The sequence below is a fragment of the Cupressus sempervirens genome, chromosome 10 (assembly GCF_028749045.1).
Source record: "Cupressus sempervirens isolate cs-2001-9-10 chromosome 10, ASM2874904v1, whole genome shotgun sequence".
NCBI lineage: Eukaryota > Viridiplantae > Streptophyta > Pinopsida > Cupressales > Cupressaceae > Cupressus > Cupressus sempervirens.
In genome coordinates, this window is record NC_143127.1 from 566,583,205 (window position 1) to 566,605,338 (window position 22,134).

Sequence of the window (22,134 nt, forward strand, 5' to 3'; positions counted from 1 at the left end):
TGATGTCATAACAACAAAGAGAAAGAGTGAAAACACAAAAAAACCCAAAACTCCATTTGTCCTTAAAGGAGTTGCATCTCCTGAACTAGATCAAGGACAATCTCAATTTTTTGTAAACATTTTCATATGATCCTATGCAAAAATAGTACTCAAGGGCCCTGCATCCTCTACATTTGAACTAGAATAGATGAAGGAAACCCCACTATTGGCAATACCAATAAGAACACCAACAACCTCCTCTAGAAATACCAACTACAGCATCTTAGATCAACTACAAATAACTAATGCTCAAATCATTATCTTTGAACTCTTAAAAACTCACAGTGAGATTCTTGACAAATCTCTCATTGAGTCTAGTGTACCTAAGAATTTAGATCTCGATCAGTTTGAATCTATGATTGCTCATCTAATTTCACCACACTACCTTTTCTTCTCTAAGGAGGATTATAACTCTTTGTGTCATCTTCATAACCAGTTGTTGCATATCAAGTGCATGATCGATAAGAAACATGTTCATCATTTGGTAATAGATAATGGTATTAGTCTTAACTTCTATTATGTTAGTCTATTGACTAAACTAGGTTACAATGAGGAGTCCATTAATCCTTGTAGGAAAATTACCATAAAAGCATATGACAAAGAAGAAAGAAAATCCAAGGGTCTTATTGTACTACCTATCAATGTGGGGCCTATAGAGTGATATGTCATATGTCATGTTCATGACATACCTTTGGCCTATAACATACTTCTTGGTAGACCTTAGATACACAACATGCAAGAAATTCATTCCACATATAACCAATGTATCAAATTCGTCTTTCAAGGAGTGGAAGTGACCATAGTTGTCAATGTGAACTACATCTACAACACACTCAATCAATTTTTTGATACCTTTGTACCAACTAACCAAGAGGCTATTGAATTTCATATTGAGAAGCTAAAAGACACGGAAAATTATCTCAATCTAAAAGATTCTAGAATGGAAGAGTACAAAATAGAACTAGTACTATCTCTACCATCTCTCCTATTTTCTCCCCAACACTATGGAAGACCTTATGAAGAAAATAAACCTTCTACTGTACAACCCAAAACAAGATAGGAAGGCACTTTCACTTAGGAAACTATACCTCTGGAAGATAAGGATGAGAATAGAGACATTTATGCTTAGTTATATAGAAGAGAGGACATTGATGATACTAAAACTCAAACTTTTTAAAATGACCCTTGAAATAAATGGACAAGGCCTCAATCTAATAAAAATAGATTAGACATAAGGGAAATGGTCCTCTATGGAAGAAAAACAAAGGTTGGACCTATACCAATGCATCCTATTTAGGGGAAACCTCTCATCTTGTACATCTCATCAATAGACTAATTTTTTGGTATTCTACTGGTTCAAGAAGATCAAGACAAGAAAAGGAAAGGTAGGTAGGTATATATATCAAACACTAGTATCCTATGAAATGAACTACAATATTATTGAGGATACTTTTTTGGTAGTTGTATATGCTTCCCAAAACCTTAGACACTATATACTCGGACACAATACAAAGATAGTTGGAAATATTGATCCACTGAAATACTTACTAAGCAAATAAAATTTGATAACAAGACTAGCAAAATTGGTCTTGATACTGAGTTAGTTCAACATCAAAAATGTGGAAATAAAAGCTATCAAAGGGCAAGTAATTATTGATCAACTTGTAAAGGCATCATTGTAAAACCACCAACCCATGAGCATCAAGTTTTTTGATGATTCTATACTACTTCTAACACAACAAACATGGATCATAATATTTGATATATCATTTGCTCAACAAGGATCAGGTGGCAGAACATTGTTCATTACACCCCAGAAATACTCTCTACCTAAGGCATACAATATCTTATTACTTTATACAATTAAGATTATTGAATATGAAGCCTTAATCAATGGGATGAAAATTGACATTGATAGGAGGGTTGATGAACTAAATAGCTTTAGAGACTCATAGTTGATAATTAATCATGTCAATAATTTCTATCAGACAAAGGATAAAAAATTGATTCCCTACAAATAGATGGTCGATGACTTAAAGAAATACTTTGAATATGTCACTTTTTAGTAGATTCCTCATGCAAAAAAAAAGGTAGATGATGCCATGGCTACTCTAGCTTCCATGCTTTAGATGCCAAAATTTGACTTCAATATGAGTTCCTAGTGGGAACATTACACTAGCCTTCTTATGACTCTCTCAACTCTTGGATAATCTATTCTATCATGGAACAAGATTCATTATGCTACCAACACATCTACTCCTACCTATGTGACTAGACTATTCTAGAAACTCTAACCCAAAATGAAAAATGTCACCTTACTCAAAATGCTTTATGGTATGACATCATAGCTAATGACTTGTATAGAAGGGATTTGGGTGGTACCCTCCTTAGGTGTCTAGAACCTAAAGATTCCAAGAAAACATTTTTTGAGGTGCACGAAGGCATTTTTGGATCTTAAAACTAACTCACAAACTTATTAAAGCTAGTTACTACAAGCTAGAAATGGAGAAAGAAGTTATCTAGTATGCTAAATATTTCAAGTAGTGCCGACTTCATGACAATATAATCCATGCTCTAGCCAAGGATTTGATTTCATTCATTTGACTATGGTCATTTCCAAAATGGGCTTTTGATCTTGTGGGTAAGATTCATCCATCCTCTTTGAATGGACATAAGTTCATCATCATAGCTACAAACTGCTTTATGCAATGGGTAGAGGCAGTATTTCTTACTGAAGAAAATGGTGAAATTGTAGCCATGCTTATTCTATAGGTATAGTGTACCCTCCTCAATTATTATTGATAATGAAGAGTAATTCAAAAATAAGGATCTAAAAGAACTCTATGCCAAATTTAAAATCACATAGCACTGGTCTTCCATCTAATACCCCCAAGGTAATGGAAAAGTGGAAGCATACAATAAGAAAATCCTACACTATACAATAAATAAATCTATAAGGGATTGGAACCTTCAAATCAATCCATTTCTATGGGCCTATCGAACAAGAATTAGAACATCTACTAGAGAAACATGATTTTCTTTGGTATATGAAGTGGATTTTGTTCTTCAAATTGAAGTCAAGATTCCTACTCTATGATTCTCTCTAAGAGGCATCATTACTAATGATGATTATCAAATATCTTAGCTACAAGAGCTAAAACTATTGGATGAACTTTGGGAAGTAGTGTTTAGTCATCTAAGAGCTTACAAAAAGAGGATGTCCAAGAGCTACAACAAGAAAGTCAAACCATGAGACTTCCAAATGGGTGATCTTGTTTTGAGAGAGAACCCAAAGAATCAACAACATAGAGTACAAAAGGGTCTGAGCCACACTAGTTTGGTCCATACATCATCACTATAGTATTTGGATCAAGTGATATCAACTCTCTAATGATGAAGGATAATTTCTCAAGGATCTAATCAATATTTGTCATCTAAAAAGGTTCTACAAGTGATACATTCTCAAAAGCTCTTTGTACATAGCTAAATGTCCTAAAAAAAGTACTAAAATTTGTCAAAATTCTTGAAAAAAAATTATTATCCTAGTGAAAACCTATTAATAGGCACCTTGATAATACCAAAAAAATTGAAAAATGAGAAAAGATCAAAAAAAAGTTTCATTGATGAAAACCTGGCAAACGGCCATTTTTGTGTCAAACTCAATGAACCATGTTTCATGAGTAGTGATTCATAAAAATCCATCTCTCATGTGATTAAATAGAACATTTATATCTCATTGGATCTAGGTGATTCTCATAGAGATGAAGCACCAAGACTTCCCAGGAGAACACCCATCCTAGTACTCCTCCAACTTGAGAACACTTAACTACAAAGTTTACTCCAAGGTTAAACCCACTCTACTTGCAACCCTATTTTCAAAACCTTCACCAAGTATTGTAACTTATGAACCATTCATTAGAAAGACCCTTAAGCTCATCAATTTATAATTAGGATATATTTTCTATAGCAAGTCAAATTGTGATATTACTATTAGGATTTAACTATGTAGTTTTTGAGTCAAACTCATTGGCCTGTGTTTCATGAGTAATGACTCACATGATTCCATCACTCATGATAATAAATGGAAAATATATCCTACTTATCAATTGGTGAGCTTAAGGGGCTTTCTAATGAATGGTTAATAACATACAACTATTGGTAAAGGCTTTGCAAATAGGATTGCAAGTAGAGTAGGTTTAACCATGTCTTAATCAGTACTAAGTGTTACATTTATTCTCATGAGAGATGGATTCATGGATCACCACTCATAAAACATGGTTCAATGAGTTTGAATAAAAAACTACATAGTTAAATCCTAATAGCAATATCACAATTTGATTTGTTGTGGAAAATATCTCCTACTTATCTATTTGAGCTATGTTGAGTTTTTCTTTGTGTGTTGTTCTTTTTATTTTTGAATTCCCCTTTGATTAACTCTGAGATGTCTATCTTGACTAGAGGAGCAAGGACTAGGGGCATGATCTTTTCTTTTCTTTTTGTTTAATGGTTTAGTTCCAATGAAATGAAGGGTCCAAATAAAATGGGTGTCCACTATAAGATCCTGTATGTCATGTTGGATGACCATGTGTACCTCAACTCATTTTATTTGGACCTTTCGATGAGGTTGGATCTTCTTATTGATTATTTGAATCATCTTTCCATACTATTATAACTACATATGCACATCTTGTGAAGTGAATGTAAGGGACAATGTGGGTACATTGAGAAAAATTTAATCCTATAGAATACCTATTGTTACTTAGTATGAGAAGGAATTCTTGCATGTCTCATGTACTTGTATGCAATAAACATTATGATCATCCTAAAATTTATGCTTTGATGCTTAAATCCGCTTGCTAAATCAATGGTAAATGATGTTCTAGTTATTCTGGCTTCTTCTCCCTTAATGCTTACATCTAATTTTGGAAGAAATGCCAGTAACATCCTATGGCCTTACCAAAAATGATCAATGATGAAAACTATATCATAATGGTTAAGTGACCAAGTCCTAGGATTGCATTCAATATAGGTTTACATCTCATTTTATACTTTCACTTTAGCATGGTTCTAATGGTTCATTTGGTTGCATATGACAAGATGAAAGATGGGAGGTTCCCTATACTTGTCACATTTTCATCTTGAGTGCACAATTGCTTGATCATCTACCCCATATTTTGGAACTTTCTCAGGCATCTATCATGAACAAAAAACCCACACTTTCATGAGTTGTTAGTAACAGTTTCCACATTCATCCATACATATAGACATGTGCATAAAATAAACATTTACATAGACATCTGCATCTTACATCATACAAGTGTATATGAAAAAGTAAAAACATTTTCATCATTCCTACATCTCATATACATAAAAAAAAGGATATAATTCATTCACTACATACATATACATCTTGTGCCATATAAACTAGATATCCATACATCCATAACATTTTCATAGTCATCTAAAAAAGTACATCTAACATCTAGGATACATCTAATGAAAAATATCATGAATACATGACACATGCAATATATATATATATATATATATATATATATATATATATATATATATATTTGTGTGTGTGTGTGTGTCAAATGTTAACAAATGGGGGGTGATACAAAATAATGAGTGCTACTTGAGTACTATCAATGCCACAAACTCAAAAGGATAAAAAATGTGATGCTACAACATTAGATATGTCATGTAATACATCAAAATGTTACATGAAGAGGAATCTACTTACATCCATGCCCCTAATCTCCTAGAGGTGGTGGAGTTTCTACCTATGGGTGTAGTGGTGCTCCATCTTAGGCACTAATGTAGTTTGAGTACTTGGCCATGTGCACCTTTGTAGGCACTGCCATTGAATATTTTGTCAAAATGTTCAAATGGGAAGAGTATTTCTAAGAGGGGTGGTGAATCAGAAGTATCTAGTTTTATGCTTTTAAACCCTCATTAATACACAACTGAAAGCAAAGTACATGCATGTAAACATATAAGTAAACATGAAATGAAAGCATGCATCAAACCATGACACAAGAGATTTGGTAACCCAAAAACCCTCTAGGAATAAGAAGGTAAAACTGGGGTGGGGATGACACCCAAGAAAAATTACTGCAACAATATGTTCAACCACTTCTGATGGTCTACCCTATTAAAGGCTTTACACTGTGTCAATAGTGACCTAGTTAGAGGATTTACAAACACATAAATGAAGTGTCACCCTATTAAAGGATTTACAAAAGGTTATTAAACCCACCTAATACATAGGATTTTCAATCACCTTCTCGAAAGGTTTTCCTACCTAGCTTTTAAGCTAACCTATCAATATAGGATTTTAGCATCTAATACAATGGTAAGAAAGTATTAGAACATTTGACCTAATAGTATGCAATCTCTAATTGCTAGATTTAGGCACTTGATCTACTTTATTCTGATCTTGATCCTTTGAGATCTAATATCTGATCTTGTCCCTTATCCCTTGTACTATTCTAATTAACTGGATATGAAAATGTTGCTCTGTTTCTCTAAGTCCTTCCTTCTTCACACTAAAATTTTGCTATAATCTCCCGATAAACTATTCTCATCCACACATGCAATGCATTTTCAACCTCCTTTTAAAGAATGTGAAGACTTGGGGTTAGGTATGGATCTACGATCCATATTGAATCTCAAATTCCTGCTCATTCCTTGCATTTTTCTTATTGGTTGCATGCCTTCTCCATTTTTCTGATTGGTTGCATGCAGATCACATAGGAAATGTAAATGATTCATCCTTATCCTTTTTCCTCTTTCAAAATCTCTCTATGCTGGCTCCAAAAATAGTTTACATCTAAGTTTTCAAGAGTACAAACTCATATGCTAATTTTGTGTTACTCGGCACATACTATCCTGAATTGCTCAGCATATGTTACATTTTTGGATTGCTTAGCACATATTACACTCTGTGTTGCTTGGCACATGAATATTCCTGAGTTACTTGGTACATACTATGCTCTTTCTTTTTCGGCACCTAAATACTACTTAGCACATGAAGTCACTCGGCACTTGTTAAGATTCTAACTTGCTAGCTACTATAACTCACTTTGAATACATAGTGTACTTGGCATATATGGTGGAATTGGTTAAGTGTATTGACACTCAAATGTCAAGACCATTCTAAGACCAAGAATCTCCCCCTTTCACATGAGTGTCAAAAACACTTAATTATGCATTAATGAACTGATATGATTGAGTACAATCTTTACTCTTGCTCAACATAGATGCAAAATTTCAAAAATTGTTCAAAATTTTTTTAGCAACAATATACCTTATGACTCCCCTTGAGTTGATTATGCCTAGTCCATTCTTGAAACTAAAATTCTATATTGATGTGCCTGATTCACTCTATCCTTTATCTTGTTCCTATTCCTTGTGCCTATATATTGTATCTGTTCTATATGAATTCCCTATTTCAGATGTGTTTTCCACATGCTTGTCAAAATTTTGCATCATTTTGCATCTCCCCCTCACTTAATTTTATTTCTTGTCTCTCCCTTTTTGGCTATCTATACACTTTCCACTTTATTCTCAAAATGAATGAAAGAATGTAATCAAAATTGTCAAAATTTTGGTATTCTCTATATATCTTCATATGTCTACCCATACATATCTCCCCCTTTTTGACACTAATGTCAAAGAGTTCTAAGGAGTAATACCATACTTAGCCAAAAATGTACTATTTACCTCCAGAAGTATCTTCAGAGCTGCATACCAATTTTCCAATGTAATGTCCAGTGACTTGTTCTAGATGGCAATCTCTGCAGCAAGGTGTGCAAGTCCATCTAGGGTAGAAAGATTTGGATCTTTCTTTAGGACTATTTTTGCATATGCTTGCTCCTTGTGGAGGACCTCTAAGTGTGGGGTTATGGAGGAATAGATTTTGCATTAATTTTGCCTTTATATTTGCCTCCTCTATTGTTAATACAGCTAATTCCCTTTGTGTGTGAAGCATCTGTGCAAAATGCTTCTCACTCTGAGTTGGATTCATTGGAAGTTGCATGCTAGAAATCTTGAGATTTCTTTCCAAGCTCATTATTGTTTGGCTAGTCTCTTGTGTGAAGTTGGAAAAATCACATAGTTTGTTGTATAATGAGAAAGTGTTCCCAAGTACAATTTTTACTCTTTCCAGTTTCTTAGCCAATTCAACTTGTGATAATGCTATATCATTTAATATTTTCTCATTTACTTTGCCCTCAAATTTTTTTCCTAACCATTCCATTAATTTTTCATTTGTATCATGGTCTGCATCAGTCACCTGATCAACTATATCTGATAGTTGTTCTATGATAGACCTTGTTTCATCTGGTGACTGCAAGCTGAAGGCATCCATGAAGACGTCCTTTATCTCATTCAATGCTTTCCTATACTTGTATTCTCTTCTCAATACTTCTTTTCTTTTTCTCCTATCTAGTGCACCTTGTATTTCATTTATCTTTTCTATCGTGAGGGTGCTGGATTCATAGGAGAGAATGATGATCTCTTCATTAAGTTCAAGATCTCCATAGTGAAGTATCTTGGCTACCTTTCTAGAGCTTGAGCCTGGTGTTTGAACTTGAATTGATATCATTTTATTGCTCAGCTTCTAAAGAGTCTGAGTGGGAGTACTAGATTTTGGTAATTCAACCAATGTTTGTATTGTAGCTTGCTCCTCATCTCTTGTTTCCTCCTTCTTTTCTTCTAATTTCCCTTTATCACTATCAATTGTTGGGGGTGAACATGTTTACTATTCTTGTTTTCCTATTTCTTCCCCTGTTGCTGCACTCAGCATCTAAAGTGCATCACTTACTGCTTTTGGTGGAGATGGTGGTGGAAGTAGTAGCAGTTTAGTAGTAGTGTATGTAAAAGGTTGTTCCTTTCTCTTCATCTTTTCTCTTTGAGGTGTTGCTACTACTCTTTTTAGTTCATCTACACTCACCAATACAGGGCTTGTATAGAACTATGCCTGTAGAGTGGATTAGTGAACAATCTTTGTGAAATCCTCTATAGTTAAAGGATTGATATTTTGACATGAAGTGTCAATAACATCCTTTATTTTTATGGTCTTTGTAGGTGTGATGGTGGAATGAGGAGGGCTAGGAGGTGGCATTTGTGTGTCTTTCACACTTTGTTCTTCCTATTCATCTAATGCATCTTCATCTCCTTTAGTTGTATTTTCTTCTTCCTCCTTATTTACTTCCTCTTCTACCCTTCCTTCCTCACCTTTCTTCTCCTCTTCACTTTTCTTCTCTTCCTCACTTCTCTTCTCCTCTTTCTTTCCTATTTATTTTACTTCTCTTCTCTTTGAGATGACCTCTACCTCATATTCCTCATCAAATACATCATCAATTGACTTGTATATTGACTTCCACAATTTTGTGGATTTATTTACAAAATCCTCTATCTTATTTTGGAGGATGCAAAATGCTCTATTTTTAGGAGAAAATTTTCTATTATGCCTTTTATTTTCCTTAGCTATTTGACCTTTAGTTAGGTTTGGTAGTATTCTAGCTAGGGTTGATTCTCTTATTTCCTTTTCCATTTGCAAACAAAAATGCCACTTATTTGCAACTATCTTGTGTAGCTCCTTGGGCATTGTACTATCTCACTCTAGAGGTGTGTGTTTGTACTCGACCATCATTGCATACACTAATTCCTCTATTTTATGTTGCTCTTCTTTATTGAGCTTATTAAAGTCTATAGTCTTTAAACCATTTAAGTCTGCTTTTCTAATATTTACACATAACTTGTCAATGGCAGACTTTGTGGGATGACTTACCATTTTAAAGTGGCTAATATCATATGACTCTATTCTTTCTTCACCTGAGCCAGGTTGGGCAACATATCTCCTTCTCTTCCTTGGTTCTTCACTAGGTTTCTTTGTGGCCTTCTTCTTCTCTTTGGCTTCATCTTTTTCCTTTTGAGTTGTAGCTCTAGTGGTAGCCCTTTTAGTAGGCTTCTTTGCTTTGATTGCAAAGGGCTTTGTCCCCTTCTTTGCCTTGGGTTGGCATGTAGGCTGAGTTTTAGCTTTCCTTTTGGTGGATTTGGCTTTAGTGGGTGCTTCCTTAGCACCTTCTTCATTGTCCTCTCCTAGGCCCTGTGTCAATTCCAATGGCCCTTGTCCTTACTCACCTTCTTCCTCATTGTCTCCTTCTACTTCTTCTTCTTTTGTTGTAGTGCCTTCTACTTCTATATCAGCTCCAAATGTTTTCCTAAGCTTTCTTATCATTTTGTCCTTCTTCTTCACTATAGAGGTTGTCTTCAAATCTGTTACCACCCTGGATTTGACAATATCATAAGTACCAAAATGAGGAGCATCCTTGTCAATCTCTTCTACAAGTAAAGTAGTGATTGCAACTGAAGCTTGGTCTACATCAAGCTCATATCCAAGTGGCCTAAGCCATCTTACTCTTGGTATCACTACTTGGATGTAGGTGTAATCTATGTCAACCAAGAAACAAATATCATTTACATGCTGCTCAACTAGTGATACTGGTATCCTCATCCTTTGTTTCATGGACTTCTTGAAGTCCTCAAAGTAGCTTGTCATCTAAGCATCAAAATTTTCTCCCATTTTCTCAATAAGCTCATTGACTTGTGTAACAATTGTCTTGTTAGGATCCCATTTTACCTTTCCAACTGAAGAAAATTCTTTCATGACATAGAAAAATATGCAAACCAACATTGATCCAAATTTTCATTGAGCTCCTTTATATTTCCTTATGGCTCCCAAATTTTCATAAATTTGTTGTAGCATGAGCTTTGCTAGATCATAAGTGTGGTCCTTCTTCACAAGTTTGTATGCAACATCTACTACTATACATGGCATGTTGTTCAATCTGCTTGATTGATAAAATTTATGAGATATGACTCTGACAACAAAATCAAGTAGGGGTTCAGTGTTGTTATCAATGGTCATTCCCCTGTTGTTCCATTTGGCACCAATTTTTTTCTCTATGGTCTCCTTTTTGTCACTTCTTAGGGTCTTAGGCCAATCTAGGGTTGGGAATCCAGTGACCCTATGAAAAAATTTCTTTGTGATCTTTATTGGCCCTATTTCTAACCAAAATGATCCATCATGAATTCAACTCAACACTATATGAATCCATTCAGTCTTAAATACAATGGAGAAAACTAGGGCTTTAGTTAAACCCTTCTTCTTAACAATTTGAAACTCATCCTTCAATATACCCTTGTCACACAGCTTGTCAAAGGCATTGAAAATTTCTAAGTCACCTATGGCTCCAATCTTACAGCTATAGCATTTCCTAACATCTTGGACCATTACTGCTTTGTTTGGAATGACTAACAAAGCACCAACTAGGTCATTTTTATAGGCAACTTTGGGTATTGGCCTAAATTTGGGTTGTTTAACTTCATTACTAACAAGTTGAAACTCATGATCATCCTTTACCTTTGTGGTTTTAGACCTAGATGCCATCTTGACCAAACTAGGGTTTAATATTTAAATGAACTTTCAAATACTGCATAGCTCGACACTTGATGAAATACCTTTGAATTGAAGAGTTTGAGTTGAATTTCTATTGGGATTGGTGCAAGTCACTACTAAATCACTATTTTATTACCTCTTTGCTCTTCTCATTTTTTCTTTGTGTTCAAATGGCTTGAAAATGAGTGATTTTCAACTTTATTAGGTTCAAAACCTAGCATTTATTGCATAGTGCTTACAGTTGTACACTTGGCACTTGAAGGATTCATTGTAACTCAGCTCCCATTTTAATTCACTTACTCAACTTCCACTAACTTATCTCATTTTGCATCAACTAGACTTTCCAACTCGGCATATACTGGAGTTTCACTCGGCATCCAAGGGTAGCTCGGCATCTTCTACAAAAAATTTCAATTTCTAACTTGACATCTTTTCTTCTGCATATTTATTTTTGGTAGCACTTCTTTGTTCTTTTGGAACTGATGTATGATTTGACTTAGTATATCAGTCCCATACATTTTCCTTTTCTTAGTTGGATGAAGTGTGATCACTTGAACTCTTAGGTGAAGTGATCTCTCCATTAGATGTACTTGATCCATCTTTTCTTTTTCATGTCTTTTTCATTTCTACCCTGATGTGTTCCACATTAACTTTTTATTTTCCCTTGTTGACTTCTGACTTGGTTGCCTTGGTCTTTGTTGGACAATTCCTACTGACATGTCCTATCTTCAAGCAACTAAAACATGTGGTTTGGCTTAACCACCTACTATAATTTCCCTTGAAATTTGTTCTTATGCAGTTCTGAGGAACATCACAATATTCTTGACAGTAGTGACAACTTTTCCTGGTATTGTAATCCCAATTGTAGTGGTGTGCATAGTTGTTTCTCCTTGCAGGATGATTAGGTGTCTGCATAGGCTTTGATCTACACTCAAAAGCTATATGTCCATACTTTTTGCAATTGTAGCAATGACCATCAAATCTTGGTGTCCTAATGGTCTTTTTTTTGAAGTCTTGTGTTAAGTGTCCTTGCATGTTACACTTGTGATAGTAACTTTTGTTTTTGGATGTGTCCTACTAATTGATCTTTTTACTTCTACAAACATTAGTAGTGTGCCTCTTTTTATTATAGAAATGAAAAGTAGGTTTAGTGTTCTTACCTTTGTTGATTCTTTCTTCTACAGTCTTGGATGATTCACCTTGTTTAGTGATGGTGTACCCAAGTCCTAAAGTATCATTACTAGCCCTTAGTGATTTCAATAATTGTTCAAAGTATTTGATAGCCTCATTGGGTTTGTTGTAGCTTTTTGCTATCTCCTTTTCTCTCTTAAGTTCATTCTGCAACTGTCCATTCCACATCTTCAAGGTGGAGATCTCAATGTCTTTCATGTTTAGCTCATGATGAGCATTCATCATTTGGCTTAAGCTGTCTAGCTGAATGTTTGAGATCTTTTCAAACTCAATTGTCTTCTCCTCTAGTCTATTGGTGAGATTTCTCTTGTCATCAATAGCTCTTTTCTTTTGTTCAATTACTTCACAAAGCATTATGTCTTGTGATTCTTATTCAAGCTTGAGTAATCTAATTTCTTCAGCTTGTGCTCTATTTTTCTCCATTAATTCTGCTATTCCTACATCAAACTCCTCAAAATCTCCATTGGCAAACACTTGTGTCATGTCAATCTCCTTGTAGTGTATGTCATTTTAAACTTTGGTTATCTCCTTTCTTCTTTTCAAGGATTTTCTCAGTTCCTCTCTAGCTTCCTCTACCTTGTGTAGAGTGAGATGCACATCAATCACTTGATTGTCAATAATCTTCCCAAGTTTGAAGACTTCCATCTTTTGACCATTTTCTCCAAGATATTAGGCTTCTCCTTTGTGAGAACCAATGCTCTGATACAATTTTTGGAATGTTCAAATGGGAAGAGTACTTCTGAGAGGTGGGGGGTGAATCAGAAGTACTAGTTTTATGCTTTTAAACCCTCATTAACATATAACTAAAAGTAAAGTACATTCATGTAAACATATAAGTAAACATGAAATGAAAGCATGCATCTATACATAACACAAAAGATTTGGTAACCCGGAAACCCTCCAAGAATAAGAAGGTAAAACTGGGGTAGGGATGACACCCACAAAAAATTACTGCAACAATATGTTCAACCACTTCTGATGGTCTGCCTTGTTAAAGGCCTACCCTATTAAAGGCTTTACACTATGTCAATAGTGACCTAGTTAGAGGATTTACAAACACTTACGTGAAGTGTCACCCTGTTAAAGGATTTACAATTGGTTTTTAAACCCACCTAATACATAGGATTTTCAATCACCTTCTCCAAAGGTTTTCCCACCTAGCTGTTAAGCTAACCTATCAATATAGGATTTTAGCATCTAATACAATGGTAAGAAAGTATTAGAACATTTGACTTGATAGTATGCAATCTCTAATTTCTAGATTCAGACACTTGATCTACTTTCTTCTAATCTTGATCCTCTAAGATCTAATATCTGATCTTGTCTCTTGTCCCTTGTGCTATTCTGATCAACTGGATATGAAAATGCTGCTCTATTTCTCTAAGTCCTTCCTAATTCACTCTAAAATTTTGCTATAATCTCCCCATACATTGTTCTCATCCACACATGCAATGATTTTTCAACCTCCTTTTAAAGAATGTGAAGACTTAGGGTTAGGTATGGATCTACGATCCATATTGAGTCTCAAATTCCCACTCATTCCTTGCATTTTTCTTATTGGTTGCATGCCTTCTCCATTTTTCTAATTGGTTGAATGAAGATCACATAGGAAATGTAAATGATTCATCCTTATCCTTTTTCCTCTTTCAAAATCTCTCTATGTCGGCTCCAAAAATGATTTACATCTGAGTTTGTGAGAGTACAAACTCATATGTTGATTTTATGTTACTCAGACACATACTATATTATTGATGCTTGGCACATACTATCCTAAATTTCTTAGCACATGTTACATTTCTAGATTGCTTGGCACCTATTACACTATGTGTTGCTTGGCACATGAATATTCTTGAATTGCTTGGCACTTGAATACTACTCAGCACATGAAGTCACTCGACACCTATTAAGATTCTGACTCGGTAGCTACTATAACTCCCTTGGCATACATAGTGTACTCAACATATATGGTGGAATTGGTTAAGTATGTTGACACTTGAATGTCAAGACCATTCGAAGACCAACATATTTCATGTAGTAGTATGTCGACTTAGCCAACTAGTGGTGGTCCTCCTCTTGTTCCTCCCCTAGCTTCCTCCACAACTCCACAATCTCAAGACCTCTAAGATCCATAATCTCACAATCTCTCACTACCAATTGTGCATCCCTTGCTACTTCTTGTATCTATAGCTCCCTAACCTACCTCTAAGAGGTCCTTAATCTCTCCCTATCTCATTGTAGTGCATCTTGTGTATGTGCTAATGTATCTCCTCTAGGTGTTCCTTATAGTAGCTAGTCAAGCATTTCCTCGCCTCCTCTACCATCCTCCCATTATTCTCCCTAAGATGTCTACTATGGTGGCTCATCTACCCTCTACCTCTAGGCTTCCACTCCAACTACTCCTATGTTTTCCATCTCTCCATGGGTCTGAACATGAGACAATATTTTTGTTAGTGAACTACAACTAGAACTAGGATCCAATCTAATTACCTAAGGAGGAATGAAAACTGGGACTACTCTCTAGTGATGTGGAGGTGCTTGTTCCTATTGAACATCTAGATGGGGTGCTTTGGAAATAACTCCCACTAGATCTATGAATCTTGTAAATAGATGAGTAATACAATAATCCCTATACTTCAAAGTGACTCAATCATTTGCAAGATCAAAGAATAATTTCCATCTCATGATAGAAATCTCACAAACATCTTCCATGCATCTCATGGGATCTAGTCTCAAATACCAACACTTCTTCACCTCATCAATGAAGTGGGGCATAAGTGTAATACTCTTTTTAGATATCTTTTTGGTGCCCAATTTGTCTCTAGGCATGGATTAGCAAGACTCTCCCAATTTATTTTTTTGAGCAGGGCATCAGTGGATAAAATACCAATATATAGCCCAACTGAGAGTGGACATCATCTGATTGTTCTATGCCTCACTATGGCCTCCATGTAATTGACATAAAATCATCTAGTTGTCAATGCCATTAATTTTTCTTACCCAACCAGGGCTAGGTAATCTCTCCACTATAATAAAATATGTAGCTTTGTAAGGGATGGAAATAAACCTCAAAGACAGTGATGGGTAGATGCTCCCATGCTCACACCTATTGTACAAATACTCCTATTACCATGCTCTTCACACAATGGTATACAACCTTCTATACATCATGGAACATCTATGTCATCATGCATTGGCTCCATCCAAAGCAAGATGGATGGTCTATCATTCTCTATAGAATCTTGCTCCATTCACATGTGAGCCCATTATGTCCTCTGTCTAGCAATAGATAACACCCTACAAATTATCTCAATACAACTACAATTTGATGATCCTCCCCATATCTATGGACTAATTCATCCGATGGAACAGCTTTTTCAACTATGATATAATCCTAGAATATCTCACTTGTGGTTTTTTCCCAAGGTTATGATTGTGAATCAAACTCTATATGAGGCTTGTAGAAGGGAATCATCAACATTAAGTCATCTTGCTAAGGGGAAGCTGGAATGGTTTTTTTTTTCTATGGAAATGCTCTACAAGTATTGTGAGAAGATTGTGATTCACCTAAATATCAAGGATATCATGGAGATGCAACAAGACCAAAGTGTCAATATGTTCTCCTCCTACATCTATATGATGTCTAAAAAGACCTTCAATAGTTGGATAAGTGGAGAAAAAGGCAATATTAGGAAAGTCCACCTGGAGAAGAAAACAACATGAAAAGAATTAGTACTAAATCCATGAATAAATGGTCAAAGTAGTAAAAACTATGAAACACCCATACACATAGATGCTACAAGTGTCTTCAAAGCTAGCTAGAAGACAAAAGCTAAAAAATATTTACTTTTATACCCTGCAAAATGTCTCTATTTTCACATGAGAAAGCAACATTTCAAAAAATGGCATTAGGTCTCACACGAAACTCTAGTATTTGCCACATGAGTAAAACTATCATTTGAACTTTCTCATAGGATGTTGTGAGTAAACACTAGGTCTAGGGTTTCTTAGGTGACAGATGGACATGCCCCAAGCAAGAATTAGGAGATGTTCATGAGATGCTTAGTTTTTTTGGCCAAGTCTCATGTGAATTTTATCACTATTTGGGGCAAGTGAAAAGTTTTTGGTGTAAGAAAACACAAAATCAATTCTAAAAACATACCATAACTATGAAAAAATGAACAAAAAAGTATAAAACTTAAATTAGTGAGAAGGTATTTGAGCACTTACTCAAGGCAGGTAGTATGTTGGTCGGCTATGACATCTAAAAAGCTTGAATTGATGTGAGTGCACAAGGATCACCATGATGGCTTAGAGCTCAACTCAAAAAAGACAAACAAATAAATGATTTGAAAATGACCTTTTTGGGGCCTTATTTAGGTTTTGACCTAACCTTCAATAAGCTCTCCTATTGGCAAGTAACTCACCCCCTACCTAATTTAATTGTCATGGATCCATTTTTAGGCTCAAAATTGAAATCAAACACATGTAAACATCTCAAAATTGCAATTTAAAATTTTGGGACCAACACAAATGAACACTTGTGTAATCAATCCTTTTGATGTAGTTTTTATCCTAACATCTTGTTGCATCAACATTTTCTTAATATTTTCAACTTTTCCACCAAAAGTCAACTTTGGTCAACCAAGGTTAAACTTGGAGAAACTTGGTCAAACAAAACCCAAAATCACTTTGAATGGACTCCAAATATTTTGAAAACTACCCTCAATATATTTTTATCTATTATACACACTTTTACATCACCACTTACCTCTTTGGATCCAATAAATTTCTCTACATCACTATTTTGTTGTGTTACCTTTTGATTCAATCCTGAGGGGGTATGATGGATACATTTCTTACATCAATCAAATCTTGCTTCAAATTAGTCTTATCAAAGCTCAAAGTCCTCATTTCTAAGGTCATAGGTAATCTCTAGGGACATCTTTTTTCCTTGTATCTTGCATCAATTTGGTATTGTCTTATCTATCGACCATGTGATGGACTTTCTATTAGTTATCTTGGTCAGCTCTTGATAGTTCTTGTCATCTTTCAATGGACAAGTATATAGGTGTCCTACCTAGACTCCTAATGGTTAAGCCTCATTATGGGGATGATCTTATGACTTATGACAATTCTTATCATCTTTTCTTGATAGGTATATGGGTTCTTTATCTAGACTCCTTAGAATCAAGCCTCATTGTAAGGATGGTTTTGCTCTTATGGAAAAGTATCTAGATGTTCTATCAGGACTCTTTAGGATCAAGCATTTTTTTGGAGATGATTCTAAACTTTTAATGGATAGGTATCTAGGATTCCTATCTAGACTCCTAAGGGTTAAACTTCATTCTGGAGATAATCCTAAACTCTTTTCAAAAGATAGGTTTTCAATTGCTAACTTCTATGACAAATGAACTCCTGGGGATTGATTTTCATTCAAACTAAATTTAGAATATTTTATTTCTCATCATTTGGTATTTGTATCATCAATCTCGAAACTAATCTCAATGTTTATCTTATGCTTTAGAATTAGACTATTCTTTGAAGCAAAGCACTACTCACACATCAGCTCAAACAGGAGAAAACATAATACCCTAAAATTAGAATCCTAAATAGATTTTGTTCATTAATCTCAAAATATCAATCAATCAATCAATCAATCAAAAAAGTCCTAATTTATCAAGCATTTCTATTCTATTTTGATACTTGGTTTAAGTATCAATTGCAGAAAACCCTAAGTCTATAATAATCCTATCCTCTTATTTAATTCCTAAACATCAACTTGATTTACCTAATAAACCCTTCTAACTGAATTATTTTAATCAAAATTCCTAGTACATTTGATTAAATTAAATCACCCTTTAAGTGAAATAATACATAGAAAATGAATTATATATATTTAATTAAATAAAATTCCTCATTTTAGTTATTGGATTTAATTGATAAAATCATCAAATATGAGCTAATATTTAATTAAATTCTCAATATCTTCTAAAAGTACCTCTTGAGTTTAAAAAAAATGGAAACATAGCAAGCTAACTACCTCATTCACTTTAAAAGAAAATAGTTAACTTATTCTCACATGGAAACTTTCCATTCAAATTATACTCATAATCAATCTCCATTATTCATATGATTTGATATCTATGATTGATATGTTCTAGGTTTCTATAAATTAGGAACTTTTGTCTCTCATTAAGGAGGATGCAATTTGTGGATAACAAAACTCTATCAGTTTGAGTATTCACTATTTATGCATTCAAGTTATTTCATTGCTAGTTCTTATTGTCATTATAGTTGCTTAGCACTCTCATTTTAGATTGATATGCTTACATTTTATTTTATATTTTTTCTTATTATTATTAGATTAATTATCACATTCATGTTGGTTTAAAGAATAATTTTGACAGCTGAGTGTCAATACACTTAACCATTTTTCACTATAAATGCCGAGCAAAGAGTAGGTGCCGAGTAATATCAAGTGCCGAGTAATATCAAGTGCCAAGTAATATCAAGTGTCGAGTGATATCAAGTGCCGAGTTATTCAAGTACCAAGTAACATAAGGTGCCAAGTGATACAATTTTGTTTAGGTGCCGAGCTATCCAAGAAACAGCATGTGTCGAGTATCACTAATGCTTCAGGAGCTGAGTAACTTAGGATATTAGCATAAGAGTTTGGAATTGCACAAACTATGATGTAAACCATTTTTGTAGCCGACATAAGGTAAATCTTGAAAGATCTAGAGATAAGAATTAATCTTTTACATTTCCTATGCAATCTGCATACAGCCAATTGAAAAATTGGAAAGGCATGCAACCAATTAGCAAAAAGGGAAGTATTGAGCGGGAAATTGAGATTCAATGTGGATCGTAGATCCTTATCTAACCCTAAGTCTTTGAAGTCTTTTTAAGGAAGACAAAAAGATTCACTGTATAAAAAATAAAAAAAATAAAAAAGATGAGAGAAGGAGAATAGTGTTAAGGGAAAAACATAATGGAATTCAGTGAAAGAAGACATAGAGAGTAAGAGCAGCAATTCAATATTCAGTTGATCAGAAAAAAGCTAAGGAGACAAACAAAAATCAGATCTCAGAGGATCAAAATCAAAGAGAGAGCCAGAACAAGTGCCTGCATTCAGCAATCAAGGATTGCAAACTATCAGGTTTATAATACCTAATACTCTCTTACCATTGTATTAGAAAGGAAATCCTATCTAGATAGGTTGGCTTAACAGCTATTTGTAGATCCTTATCAATAGGTGATTAAATCCTTTAACAGGGTGACACTTCATGTTAAGTGTTTGTAAATCCTTTAACTAGGTCACTATTGACACAATGTAAAGCCTTTAACAGGGCAGATCGTTAGAAGTGGTTGAACAATATTACTGCAGTGAATTTTTGTGGGTATCATCCCCACCCCAGTTTTACCTTCTTATTTTTGGAGGGTTTCTGGGTTACCAAATTCCAGTGTTATGTGTTTTTGATGCATGTCTTAGTTTCATATTTTCATGATGTATTTACATGCATGCAATTTACTTACAGATAAAAAATTTATTGAATAAAGTGTAATGCTTTTGATTCACCCCCCCCCCCCCCACCCCTCTCATCAGTATTATTTCCATATTTGAATATTCCAACAATTGGTATCAGAGTGGATTAGGTTCTCACAAAAAAAAAGCCTAACAACTTGGAGGAAAAGATCTAAAGATGGAAATTTTCAAACTTGGAAAGATCATTGAAAATTAGGTGATAGATGTGCAACTTGCTCTGAATAGCTTGGAGGAATCTAGAGATAAGTTGAGAAACTCATTGAAAAGAAGGAAGGATTTAGCCATAGCCAAAAATGAGATAAACTACAAGGAGATTGATACCACAAATATATTTTCCAATGGAGATAGTAAAGAGTTTGATGCAGCAATTACAGAACTGATGGACAAAAACAAAGTTCAAACAGATGAGATAAGATCTCTCAAGATGGAACATGAATCATAGGCCATAATGTTATGTGAAATCACTGAACAAAAGAAAAGAGTAGTTGAATATAAAGTCATGATGGAAAATGACAAAAGGAATCTTGCAAACAGACTTGAAGAAAAATGTGTTGAATTAACAAGGATCTCAAACATGCAGATGGATACACTTGCCCAAATGATGAACCTTCATCATGAACTTAATGTCAAAGACATTGAGATCTCTACACTAAAGATGCAGAATGACTTAAGAAGAGAAAAGGAAATTTTAGAAAGCTTCAACAAACCCAATGAAGCCATCAAGTATTTTGAGCAATTACTGAATTCCTCAAGATCAACCCATGATACATTAGGACTTGGATACAACAGCACTGAAGTTGGAGAATCATCAAAGAGTGCTGAACAAAGAAGTGACAAAGGCAAAAATGTCAAACTTACATGTCATTTCTATGGAAAGAAAGGACATACATCTAATGTATGTAGAATCAAGAATGCCCATCAGCATGATAAGCCTAAGAATGTAAACAATTGTCATAAGTGCAAGAAGCAAGGTCATCAAGCATATGAATGTAGAACCAAGACTATTAAGACATCAAGATTTGAGGTTCACTATCATAATTGCAAGAAATATGGACATAGAGCTTTTGAATGTAGATCAAAGCCTATGTGGATATCAAATCAACCAGAAAAGACATCAAACCAAGAATTTTGGGATTACAACACCAGGTACAGTTGTCACTATTGTCAAGAATATGGACATATACCCCAAAATTGCATAAGAACACGTTTTAGGGGAAACTATAAAATATGGTTGAGTCAAACCACATGTTTTAGTTGCTTAAAAACTGGTCATATAAGTAGGAATTGCCCAAAAAGGTCAAAGGCACCAAGTTCTAAGTTCAACAATGGAAAGGCAAAGATAGATGTTGAACACATCAAAAGTGAGATGAATAAGACATGGAAGAAGAAAGATGAGTGTAGCACATCAAGTGCAGAGATCACTTCACCTAATAAGTCAAGTTATCACACTTCATCAAATTAAGCAAGAATGGGTGTGTGGGATTGATAAACTAATTTACATCATACATCAGTCCCAAAACATAGAAGAACTGCAAAGAAGAAATCAGCATAAGCAAAGATGCTAAGTCAAAATTAAGAGTCTTGCAAAATCTGCCAAAATTGTCTTTAGGTGCCGAGTTGCTAACAGCGACCGAGTTGATAGATGATGCCGACCTGTGAAATAACAATGGGAGCCAAGCAAAGTGAAACACAATGAGTGCCGAGTCATGTCAAAATCCTTTAGGTGCTGAGTAGATAGTTGTCAGTGCACTAAGCATTAATTACTCTATTTTGAATAGTACATAGTTCAATTTTTGATCATTTCTTACCATTCAAACATGAAGCAAAGACGAGAAGAGCACAAAAGATCAAGGCCAGCTTAGAAGCCATTTGTGAAGATTTCCACAAT